This window comes from Triturus cristatus, chromosome 7 (assembly GCF_964204655.1).
Source record: "Triturus cristatus chromosome 7, aTriCri1.1, whole genome shotgun sequence".
NCBI classification, from domain to species: Eukaryota; Metazoa; Chordata; class Amphibia; order Caudata; family Salamandridae; genus Triturus; species Triturus cristatus.
The window spans coordinates 323,915,823-323,928,113 of NC_140590.1; the positions used below are offsets into that span (position 1 = coordinate 323,915,823).

Consider the following 12,291-nt stretch of genomic DNA (forward strand, 5'->3'; position numbering starts at 1 on the left):
GAAACGCTCTTCCGTCCTGTTCGGTTTCTTTTATTCCTGTCTTGCTCAGTCCCACGCGCACACGATAACGGGAACGGAACAAGGCCGACACTTCCATGTGTAGACTAAATGATCAAGATCCTGGGACAAGACCAATATATTAGCACTCTAGATTTATGTAAAGGGTATTGGCAAATACCCCTAAACCCTAGTGACAAAAAAAAAAACTGTGTTTTCCACCCCTGGTGGTTTATACCACTTTACAGTCTTACACTTGAGCCTTAATTGCCCCCCACCACCTTCCAAAGAATCCAAAGAATGATGAACGTTCTGCTTAGATCTCATAGCTACTATTCTGCAGCCTATACAGATGATATAATCATTCACAGTCAAAGTTGGGAAATACACTTAGAACATATACAAGCTGTTTTAACCACCTTACAAAAAACAAGCCTTAAAATAACCCAATAAAGATTCATCTAGCTGCTAAACAAGTTAAATACCTATGGTATTTACTTGGAAATGGAATTATCCAACCCCCAAGCTGAAAAAGTAGCATCAATACTGCAGGTTCACTTCCCTAAAACGAAGAGAGACTTAAGAGCTTTCCTTGGACTGCTGGGATAGTACCGACAATTTATACCAAAGTTTTCTCATTGGGCATCTCCCTCAACTGACCTGTAAAAGAAAAACAAGGATGGGGAAAGAGAGCAAAAACATCCTTTCCTCAGAATTTTGAGAACTTAAAAATTGCCTTAACGTCTGACAGAGTATTGAAATACCTCGAATTCACCAAGAAATTCATACAGCAAATAGACACCTCTGGGTAGGGTTTCGGTGGTATTATCCCAACTAGGGGGGTCATTACGATGGCGGACGGACTTCCTTCCGTCCATCGTGCCGGGGCTTAGGATCGTCTGCCAGTAATGCGGTGGTCCCGCACATCAGATTATGATGCGACCGCCACTGTGGCGGTCACATCGTGTATCTCTGACATTGTGGAGGGTGCTGCTGGCTGCAGCACCCGCTGCAATGTACGAAATGCACTGTTTGCATTTCCCTGCACTACGCGGCAGGCACCACACGGTGCCTTCAACCTGGTGCAGGGAAATGTAGGGGGGTACCAATTAGGGGGGGTACCATAGTTACCCCCCACTGCACACCCGCCTCCCCCCTACACAAGGGGGGCCCGCTACGGGCCCCCAAAACCAATCCCCGCCAGCCTGTGAATGGCAGTTTCACTGCCATACACCGGCTGGTGGGTAGGCAGCATCATAATATGGTGGACTTTGCCTGCTAGGCACCGCCACCATATTCTTGATGCAGGGTGGGCCCGCCAGGCAAGATTGTCTATGGAGGACCCGTGGCGAACGGACTTTGCGTCTGCCAGCACACCGCCCGCCATTGTAATTTGGCGGGTGGAGAAGTGCCTTACGATGGCGGTGAAACCGCCACCGGCAAGCTGCCGGTGGTGGTTTCACCATCGTAATAACCACCTAGATTCGAAGGAGGTGGAGAACCCCATTTTATACAAAAGCTGAAAGCTCTTTCCAAGAGAACAAAAATATGCTGTAGTGGAGAAAGAAGGATTTTTTTTCATAATCTCCCACAGAAGAGTTGCTTCCTAAGAAGAAAGTAAGGGACGCATTGTGCGAAAGGGATTTGGGCGGTGATGGTAACTTACCTGAAGAAACGTCCAACGTTTTTGCACTGCCTCAATTGGCCATGAATCCTAGAAAGGGAAAATGGACAAGAAATACATGAAAAGGAAAGAAAAAGAGGTCACAAAAAAGAGGAATGATTAACAAAGGACTACAACTAACAGGAGGAGGAAGGGGCGGAGAACAGGAAATAAAAGGTGAAGGAGAGATGGGAAGAGGAGCGGAGAAGGGGGAGCTTGGAAGGAGCAGAGCAATGATGAGTGGAGAAGTGGAACAGCGAGGCAGAGGAGAGATGCAGCGCGAGGAAAAGGAGACACGAGACCACAGAGATACGCTGAGAGAAAGAGGAGACGTGAGACAACGGAGAGATGCGGAGAGGAGACAAGGGGGAGAATCAAGAGAGAGGGGAGACGCGGAGAGGAGGAGGACAATGCCTGGTCAGATGATTAGTGGTTACCACCAACTGAAGTTGACAATCCCGCCACAGCTCATGAGAGCTGTGGCTGCCCGGGTGAGTAACTAGTGGCCACATAAGGGGAAACTGAACACCATTATGCACATTGGTCTTGTCTGTTTGCTCTGCGTCCTACACCAGCATTCACCTGGGCATATTTGGTGACATTTTGTGTGATGGTACTTTACCTTGGATGAATTGGTGGTTCACGTGCACATGGATGTGTATGGTTTAGAGGCACATGGGTTAGGGAGGAGATACGGGAAATCCACTGTAACTGAGCACACTACAACCCCCTCACCCCCATTGGTGATGGCAATCCAGATCGGGACCTACAAATAAGGCTAAAACCTGAAAGTCTTAACAAACAGACAGCAAACAAGTCGTTCCCAATCTCCAAGGAAACAGATGGATGTACGAATAGTGACACTTCAGAATTCATTGATTACGTTCATTATACTCACCTGGGCATTCCTTTGTTTTGAGGGCTATTGGTGGCTTTATCCTGCATAACCTAAGGAGAGAAGAAAAGACGCTGAAGAACTCACTGTTTACGGGACCCTGACCCTGCCCTGAACCTGGACTACGCCTTCCAGATTTGTTTTTTCCTTTCTGTACACTTTTTGAGTTTGTTCTCCGATGGGTGGAAAAGCCCACCCTGATTTTTTAAACTTAGTCAACAGCCACCACTCACAAACAAGAACCACTTCCTAAGCTTTATTTCCGTCCGTCCCTCCACAATGAACTTTTGCATGGTCAACAAAATTTTGGACTGGGGTGTAGCAATCTGTGTTGCATTGATCATCGTTTGAAGTGTATGTGGTTTATTGCATCATGATCTTTTGAATTAAATTACGCTTGTTGTTGCAAAATATCTTGAACTTTTTGGAGTTTTTCTTAACAAAGGTCATGGTTGTAGCTTTCGTATATCTCATGCAAGTAAGGACTGGAGAGAGGATGAATAGGACTTAGAGTAATGAAGATTACCAGTAAGTAATTGGGCCATAACCATTACTTCCCATTTGTCTCTACTGCAAAGGGTGGGACCACTATTAAAAGTAATGACTGGTACAAATACAGAGGGGCGTAGGGGTAATGTTTGTCCTCGTTCAACAATAAATGCAACGTTTCTTCCATTAATAACACTCTCTACGTGTTTTAGTTAACCCAGTCACTTGACTTTCCTTTGTTAGGCGAGCGATACAGAATCAAACTACCACAAATGTTTTCCTACATCGGCAAACATTCCATTCCAATCCAGATATTATTCTTTCGAAATGTTTTAAAACGCTATGCACTAAATAAAAGGTGAGGATGGAAATCGCACTTCAAGAAACTCCAGGGAAACTGGAATGTGGAACTGTAAACAAAGATTAGACAGAGAAAAGGGACGGGGTATATCAAACAATTACTAAACACAGAAAGTGGACGTGCACTAGAATAGCTCGTTGGAATAGTAAACAAAAAACAGCGGAAAGATACTTAGAACGCTAAAGAAACTGTAGTCTAACGGATAAACCATTAAAAAGAGTTTTGTAATATACTAGCAATGTTGTAGCTGGTGTCCGGATTTGCAAGATGTGTTTACTCGGTTACAGAAAACACCAATATTAATTAATTAGAAATAATTAAGGGTACAATTTCTTAATGTCCAAAATTAGCACGGTTCTATTAAACACACTATACACAAATGTACCACGTTTTCATTAACAACAATGCCTGCAAATATCCTTAAAGAACACACCCCGTTACTCTTACTTGTAGTTCAGAGATTAAAAATTCTAACTAAATACTACTAGCACTCTATTACAAGATGGCATCCGTGAAGGGACATGCAAGTGCGGCCTTGCTCTCATCGTTTCCGGTCTCCAATCTATCGGGGTCAATTCAGCTCAAGAGAAATCCTTGGACGAGAAGAGCGGCAACAAATACTATCTAATTGTTTGACCCAATAACAGTAAAGCGCAATTTTGACAGGCGTGTAATTTGGCCAACAGTAGAGCTGAACGTTCATGAATCAACACGCCCTTATGTCATTTATGTCTTTTTTTCGCTCTGCTAAATGGGGGGCGGCACAGTATACCTTTCATGACAGATGTGTCTTTTAACCTATCAGCGCGACCTGCCAATTTTGACTCAGCGCACTGGACGCCCCGTTTGTCAACCACATGTGCTCGAACTTTGATTGGCGACACTTTTTTTCCAATCGTGTCTACGGCGGGTACTGTTTCACCTATGTGGTGCAGGAGAAGGGCTTGAGGGGAAGATCTTGCTATCATTGTCCAATGGTTTCAGCCGTCTCCTTATTTGATTGACTTGTTTATCCACCAATAAAATTCTCGAACACGTGTGCTTTGAGGAAGGGGCGTGTCGCCGTCAGTGAGAGAGAGAAAGGCAGAGAGAGAGGGGAGAGAGAGAGCTCAGCCGCCATCTTGGATCCAGAGAGCTCTAAACGGAGAGCGGAAGAGGCAGTAAAGAGAGACGGGTGCTCCCCGCCCCCACTAGAGCCATAATAACACAGCATGAGAGACCGGCCCCGACCTTGGGGGCCACAGAGCGAGCGGGAATAAAACACACTGCACCCCCCAGCGGCCGAACCTGCAAGCGGCGGGGGGTGAGCACTCCTCTGGAAATTATGAAGGAGGGTGGTGGGTAGAGAGAGAAAAGGGGTTGGGGGCATAATGCGGAGGTAGGAGTTGGGTGTTGGCATAGGGAGGGAAAGGTCATGATATGGTATAGGGGTCAGCAGTTAGGATGGCCACAGGTGGTGAAAAGAGGCTAGGGTGGATTGATGGAGAAAATGGCATGGAGAAAATGGCCTGGTTGGGGGCTTCCAAGTGTAAAGAACGGGACGGAATTAACTGACAGTAGATACTTGATGGGGATATCCTTCAGCGGGCTATGATGCGATGTGGAAGTGTTAATGGAATTGGTTAGATGGCCAACGGACGGCATAAAGAAACTCGAGTGTATTGCTTATGTGAACACGAAGAACTTTAGACAAGGGGGCTGGAATGAATCCAGGGACAAGCTGCCAAATAGGACGTGGGCCGGGGCGATCTTGTGGTCTGCAGAGAGTAAACATATGGGTGACTGAGAAAAAGGAGTGGGTTTCTGTCTGAAGGGGCCATTGAACGGTAGGTTAGGGGTCATGTGCATACCTGTCCAAGTAGAGATGTTTATGTAGATGGCTTCTTATTGTGGGGTGTTCTAGGGCAAAGATGGCTTCCGGTGCAGGCCTGGACTACTCTGGTATAAAAAGCAAGAAGAACTCGTCTCGATATTGATTTAGACTGATGGCGTAGTGTCTGGAGCAGAAAATTCTTGTAACTTTTGGGATATTTAAGAACGTGGAGCAGGGTACATTTTGCAGAAGGAGAGCTTCGTGTGCTATGATGGGCGGGGAGGGCACAGGTGAGGATAAGGGGAGCAAGGCTAGTGGAGTCAAGTGTTTACATATTGATTTGATTGCAGGTGTATGCTGAGTAAGGACCTGGTCCAGAGGTGAACGATTTTGATAAAAAACGTGTGTGTGAAATTAAGTCCTTCAGATAGTTAATCTGGGGCAGTAAAATGGAAAGCGGATTGCATTACCCTAGAACACATGTTACGTTAAATCATGTGACATGGAAGAACGAGGCACATCAATTTAGGTACATGGGTATTTGTGTCAGAAAGTAATCGGGGTAATAAAAACATTCTGTTTGCGTTTAAAATGTATGCATGCTGAGTTTATACAGAAGCAACCGGGGCGACAGGGAGGAGTATGGGTTGCCCATCGTGCTTATTTTGTGCATTGACTGAGGTGTAAACCTTTTCTGCACGTGGCCAGTCTCGATCTGCTGTTTGGAGATGTACGTATATTTGGAGTGCAGTATATCCCAGGTGGGCATTAATATGTAATTGATGGCTAATCTCTGGCTGTCCTAACTGGGACAGTTATGTGCCGATTACTTCACTGTAACCCTCAAACGTTCACCTTCAATCCCTGGTATTCATTTATAGTGTTGGTCAGTCATGATTGACAGGACTGTACTTGAATATAGAGGGCCATTTATGATATATTTCTCATCTCACCAAAGAGTATAATATTAATAGTACTTTTTGTGCTTTGACTTCTGTGATCCGCAGTTTGGTGTGGGATTGTTTTATGATAAGGAGATTTTCTTGACTGGTGGTTATGGAGGTAACCAATGTTTTTTCATGTTATAAGTCATTTTATTTGTATTGTTTGTAAAGCCAGGGTTTAGGCGTCCGGCATCAACGACTCTTCTTTTAAATTCTGTATCAGCTCTTTAATATCTGCATTATTATTTATTATTATTATTATTATTATTATTATTATACTAGTTTTGCTTCCTGCGTAGAGGCGGTGTTTTTGGCACCTCAATCATCATCATCCAAATAGGGATGATGAAGGTGGTGGGGCAGACATACATGGCCAAAACTGTCGTTCATATGTACATGAGTCAGATCCTCTTTCTAGGAATGAAAATAGCTGTTGAAGATATTTTATTGATTTAATCTTGAGCCCTCAGTAAAAAATCTCTTCATTAGTTAGACATGACTTTCTAAATTTAATCTTCAACCCTCAATAAAAAATGTGTTCATGAATTAGACATGATTTTCTAAATTCGTTATTGCCGGTTAGACCCTTTACTTTCTGACGTGGTCTCTACTATGCTATCGGCGTGATTGTCTCTTAAGACAAATTTATGTAAACATAGGCCTCTATTGGTGCATAATTCATGCTTGATCCTTTATGTACACAACCATTTTGGGCATGTCTTCTGTTGTCCAAAGGAAATACTGTTACTGTTTAGTCCCCTTTAAAAATGCACACACTTCAGCTCCTGAAACCGGTTTATTACATTGAAAAAATAATATTGTTGGTATTATGTTTATGTATGTACTGTGCATGTGTTTTTCTGGCATGCAGATTGTTGTGTGCGGTTCTGCATTGCTTTGTATTAGGTCTGTCGTCCTAATTATGACAAAAAGGTAGTGGTGAATATTTTTTTTCATCTCATATACTTCAAAGAATTGTAATTTCAGATTGACTACTGATAATTATCTCTATATCTTCATGCCCTGATGTTTACGATCTGTGTATTACGCTTCAATTTTGGGATCCAAAGCTCACTGTGATTAGGTGTGCGAAATGTTAAGTTTCTCCGCTTTGTCATCAGTGTATGGGCCCTTTAATTCAGCAACTTTCATTTTTGGCTTCTTTTTAAACCTGTATCCTAAGAATGAAAATGTTTTTTTTAGGACCTGACTTGTCATATGTTTTTGTTACAAAAATAAACCCAGTCTGTGTTCCTTGCACGTTTTTCAATTCAGGAAGAGGTAATTACACCTGCCTGTTCATTTTTTTAGAGACTTCCTGACGCCTTGTGTGCTACATGTGGTGCAATCGTAGTCCTGATGCAGGAATTTGTGCCATGAAGCATGGCCTGTAGGTGGCACCAGCAACCAGCCTTTAAAAGTTGTGCTTCGACCTTAAAACGTAAAAAAGTGATGCCATTGCTTGCCCCAATACACAGTAGAAAGCCGGCGAAATAAATATGGTGCTTCACTTCCGAAAAAATATCTAATTTATTTAGAGAGCTTCGTACTATTCAAAACTGCTTTTATAATGGAAGTTTTGATGTTACTTTTTTAAGTTCTGCGTGCGATTCCACAGATTATTTCATTGCAACGGAGGTCTCAGAAATAGTATGTGGGGATTAAGTATACCATCATCGGATGTATTTAATGCAGATTTGGTTGATTGAAAACTTTTTTGTTTTGGGTCTGCCTTTGCTTACGCACATTAAACGCAGAGAGATCTATTTATGCTTTAACCTTACTATTTGTTTATGAAATAGAAACCACCTAATGTACAGTTTAGATTTATTGGATTGTTTTGAATGGTTATCTGTAGTCTTCAGATCTCAAATGCATTCCGCGTTGTTTTGGCCTCTTTGCTCATAAAGCAGCCAAACAATTATCTGCGACACTTTAAACAGCCTTTTGGAATCCATGATCACTGTTGGTATGTAGGTTCAGTGATATAACTAACGTCCAACCAAGGGGTGGCCCCACAGTCAGACTACTGCCAGGTTTAACTGCATTATTTACAGTGAGACCAACATCTGATTAGTGTGCTAATGAAACCACAATTTCTTTTACTTGAGTACTTTTAGATTAGTAGGTGATGCACAGGATCGACTTCTTTCCTCTGATACCTGCACTTTTTAATTTGTTATACATACAGTTTAATACATGCTTCAAGAAACCACAACAGCAGTGTAAGACTATGCTACCCACTTCCGTGACTGAGCAATGTTGCACATATGACACCTAGCACGTTTCAAAAACAGTATTGTAGATTTAAGACTAAGTAAGAAAAATACTAAAAGCTCGCATGTTAACTAGGGAAAATTAGATAACTAGAGCGAGGACTATATAAGCCTACTGACCTATATTAAATACATATTTGGGTCTGTGAGTTCAAGGAATACTAGAAGTAGGCGCCCACACCTTTATCTAAAGCTGCCTTTCTGCTCTCTTTTTATGCATTAAAACTTTAGTGCATCAATAAAGTCGATATTAACCATGTGCATCCTTAAAGTCCGGGGTTATTCTGAGTAGTAAAGCGCGTTAGTATGATCTGATTGTGATTACATATGCTACATAAAATGTATTTTGAAGGTAACCTTGAACTTTAGGCTATTGTAGTTGCCCAATTACTTAATATTAAATTATAATATAAGGCATTTAATGTATGACGCGTACCAATGATCTGATCAAGTTTTTATCAATTAGGAGCACAGTTTTTTGGCCTAATTGTTGATTCCGAGCTTAAGAATGAATGGGTTTATATGCAGTATGACATTTCTAGCTGAGCTTAAGAATGAATGGGTTTATATGCAGTATGACATTTCTAGGAAGATCGTATTTGGTAAAGGGATGTTTAACCATATTCATCTGAACATAGACCATGAGGTAGCACTTGCCATGGGCTGTGATTTAAATTTTGTCCTCGTTCGGATCTCATCTAGGGGGGTTGAACGTTTTTTGTTTTGTTGTGGTTTCCCCCCCTCTTCCCCCCCCCCCCCCCCCCACCCCACCCCCCTCGGACCTTTTGCCCTTCCAAGTCTGACTGTTCAACTTGATGTGAGAACTTGGGAATGAATGTTTTTGTTCACTCTTCTTGAAAGTGCAGCACAGTGGTTGTGAGCAGTACTGCCTAAGAGTACTTATTGGGCTTGAAATGATTATGCTTTCTTTTTATTTTTTTTCTATATTTTTGGACCCAATATTTTAGTATTGTGGAAGGAAATGTCGTTTTGTTATTACATCAGGTCTCTTTGTGTGGTCTGCTAAATCTCAGTCTGAAAGTAAAGTGCAGGGATCGGAGTCCCCCAATCCCCCTCTTCTGAGCCAAGAGCTGTCAATTTCTGTGTTTACTATAAAACGCAACCTGTTTTAAGGTTGCAGCCTTCCTACAGCGCAGCTGTCTGGTTTGCTAAAGACATCTTGGGGACTTTGCAGAAAGTTGACCTAGGAATTCATTCCTTCCATTGATAACCATCAGCTTTGTGGTTTTTCTATTCAGGACTCTGTGTCGAGGATTATGCTTTACTTTCTTCACTTTATTGACAGCAGCCTTTCAAAGTAAACCCCAACAAAAACCATAATTCCCATAAAACCATGGCAATATCATAAACAATAGAGTTCAGATCATAGACTGTCTGTTCGCTCCCCACCAATCAGGTAACACCAGCTGGATCATAGTCCCTTGTCCTTACTCTTTTGAGGCGCGAGATCAGCCTCAACTGGTAGTTCATTAGTCCTGTTTGCCTGCTTCCGTTTTTTGTAATGAGACCACACACCTCCCGTAGTGAAACAACGCACCTTTCTCCCTAGCCTAATCTGCTAGCAACGGTCTCTATGACAAAATCTTGTGCGGAACTGAAGATTGCACGTCCGTTCCAAGCCTCCATGTTGGCGAGCCACCAATTGAGTTCCTCTCTGGCTTCCACCGTCAACGATACCTTTTGGGAGTACGCCAACCCTTTTCGATGGTGGGAGGCCTTCAGGGTTCGGAGGGTATGATAATGCAAGGGGCCCTGGAAAGATGGCCTGAATGCGGGCCACCTGTCTGAGAAGAGATGTGCGGTTTCGAGAGTGGCCGCCGGAGCTCGTGGTGAATTTTTGTTATCTTCCTGGAAGGGAGACTGAGCGTAGACTCCACGGAGTTGATCGAGAAACCTAGAAAAATCAACTTGTGGAAGGATACCATTCGTTGATTACGAAACCCAAGCCCTGCAGGAGGTTGATCGCTGCCTGAAGTTGCCGTGAGAGTGCTCAAGGGCATTGGGCCATTAACAGGATGTCGTTGAGGTAGACGATGAGTCTCATCCCTTAAGCCCGTAAGCACTCCACCACTGGCCAGAGGACCTTGGTGAAACACCACGGGCTGACGACAGCCCGAAGGGTAGAGTGGTGAACCCGTAGTTCCCGCCCTCCCATGAAAACTGGAGGAATTGCCTGTGGCGAGGGAAAATAGGGATCGAGGTAGGTGTCCTTGAGCGCCTCCAATCTTGTGGCCTCGGGATCTTCCGGAGAAGATTGTGTTGTAACTGCATTTATATAGCGCTTACTTCCCCATACGAAGTGCAGAAGCGCTTTTTGGGCGAGTAGCGTGCTACTCCGGGACCCATAAATGATTAGTGTTGAAGTAGTATAGTGAAATATGAGAGTAATTAAAGTGGTGGATAGGTTAGTCCGTTATTTGGAGTGAGAAGGATAGCGGAGGGATAGAAGGGGGAGAAGGGTTTGCATTCATATAGCGCTGAAGGGGTGTTGAAGCGCTTTTATGGCAAGTAGCACGCTACTCCGGAACCCATAAAGGATTAGTGTTGAAAATTAGTATAGTGAAATATGAAGTAAATTGAGTGGTGGATATGTTAGTCAGTTATTTGGATAGAGAAGGGTAGGCGCAGGATAGAAGAGGGAAAGTGGTTTGTATTTATATAGCGCTTGCCACCTCTGATGGGGTTTGAAGCACTTTTTTTGGTGAGTGGTGGTGGCAAAGATTGATCGTGGTGTGCTTTTATTTTTTTGTTTTTAATGTGTTTATTATGTTTCCAAAACAAAAAGGAAAAAAAAGCAACACCACCATATATAGCATCCATAATACAGCGGCTTATTCAGCATATTCTAGTGCATGCTGTTCCTTTCAAAACTCTCCCCCTCCCTCCCCATCTACCGGTGCGCCGTGAAGTATATACAGTACAGTCAGTTACAAAATTCTCTGTGTAGCTTAACAACATTATCTAGCAGGGGCAGTATTGTACTGGAGGTTGCAATATCCTACACAATAACTGTCACATTTAGCCCATAGCAAGTTCGTCAATCTATTCAATCACGTGATCCGGGGTTCCCCGTCCCTCTTCAAGTACGTCCTCTTCTGAGTCCATGTCCGGTGTCTGAAGTGCTTCCACTAAGGCCTCCCATGCCCTTGCTGTCTCATATGCTTTGTCGTTATTCATACGTGAGGCTTGTTGAAATCTAAGTATGCCCTCGCTTCTTGCCCATTTAAGCAATTCTGCCCGCCATCTCCCCACCTTAGGACCCTGGCGCGATTTCCAATGCATAGTAAGCTCCTGTTTAGCCAATACCAGCCCCAAGTCTATGAATTTGCTAGTCACTTTCGTTCTAGTTGTGTGCGGAAATCATCGGCGTACAAAGAAATAAACTGTACATCTCCCTGCAAATATAAACCTGCATAATAGTTCCCCAATCGGGCATGGGATGCCAGGGGCTCAATGGCCAGGGCAAACAATAATGGAGAGAGCGGACATCCCTGTCGCGTGCCCCGTCCAATCGGGCAAACTGAGGAGATCGTCGCACCCGTGCGCATGCGCGCCGTCACTGACCTGTATAGCAGCTCCGTCCATTCTACAAAGGATTTCCCAAGACCAAATGCATGGAGAACTCGGGACAAGTACGGCCATTCTAAACTGTCAAACGCCTTCTCTACATCTACCGAGAGAACCGCCGCATCCGGTGTTTCAATGTGACGTTCTCCCAGGATTCGCAAAAGGTGCCTCACATTGGTTGCAGTGGTTCTCTTTGGTATAAAGCCCGCCTGGTCGCCATGAACCAAGTATGTCATATGGGGTAGTAGCCGGGACGCCAGGATCC

At 43.7% G+C, this 12,291-nt stretch overlaps 1 protein-coding gene and 1 long non-coding RNA gene across 8 annotated transcripts in view; one reads left to right on the plus strand and one right to left on the minus strand.

Annotated features, from left to right (window-relative positions):
• LOC146809579 (uncharacterized) overlaps positions 1-3,449 on the minus strand; it is a 202,902-nt gene extending 199,453 nt beyond the window's left edge. The window contains exons 1-3 of the long non-coding RNA XR_014965567.1: positions 3,422-3,449; positions 2,559-2,608; positions 1,664-1,711 (exon numbers count right to left, since the gene is read on the minus strand). This is a non-coding gene — a long non-coding RNA (uncharacterized LOC146809579). The remainder of the gene's footprint in view (positions 1-1,663; positions 1,712-2,558; positions 2,609-3,421) is intronic.
• Positions 3,450-4,475: 1,026 nt separating this feature from the next.
• Positions 4,476-12,291, plus strand: part of CNOT3 (CCR4-NOT transcription complex subunit 3) — a 1,079,590-nt gene continuing 1,071,774 nt past the window's right edge. For 3 of the 7 annotated variants that reach the window (XM_085616419.1, XM_085616422.1, XM_085616424.1), the window contains exon 1: positions 4,509-4,708. The gene's annotated coding sequence lies outside the window, so the exon portion shown is untranslated. Of the gene's footprint in view, positions 4,709-12,291 lie in introns of all 7 variants that reach the window. The other 4 variants (XM_085616420.1, XM_085616423.1, XM_085616418.1 and 1 more) reach the window with 3 other exon arrangements.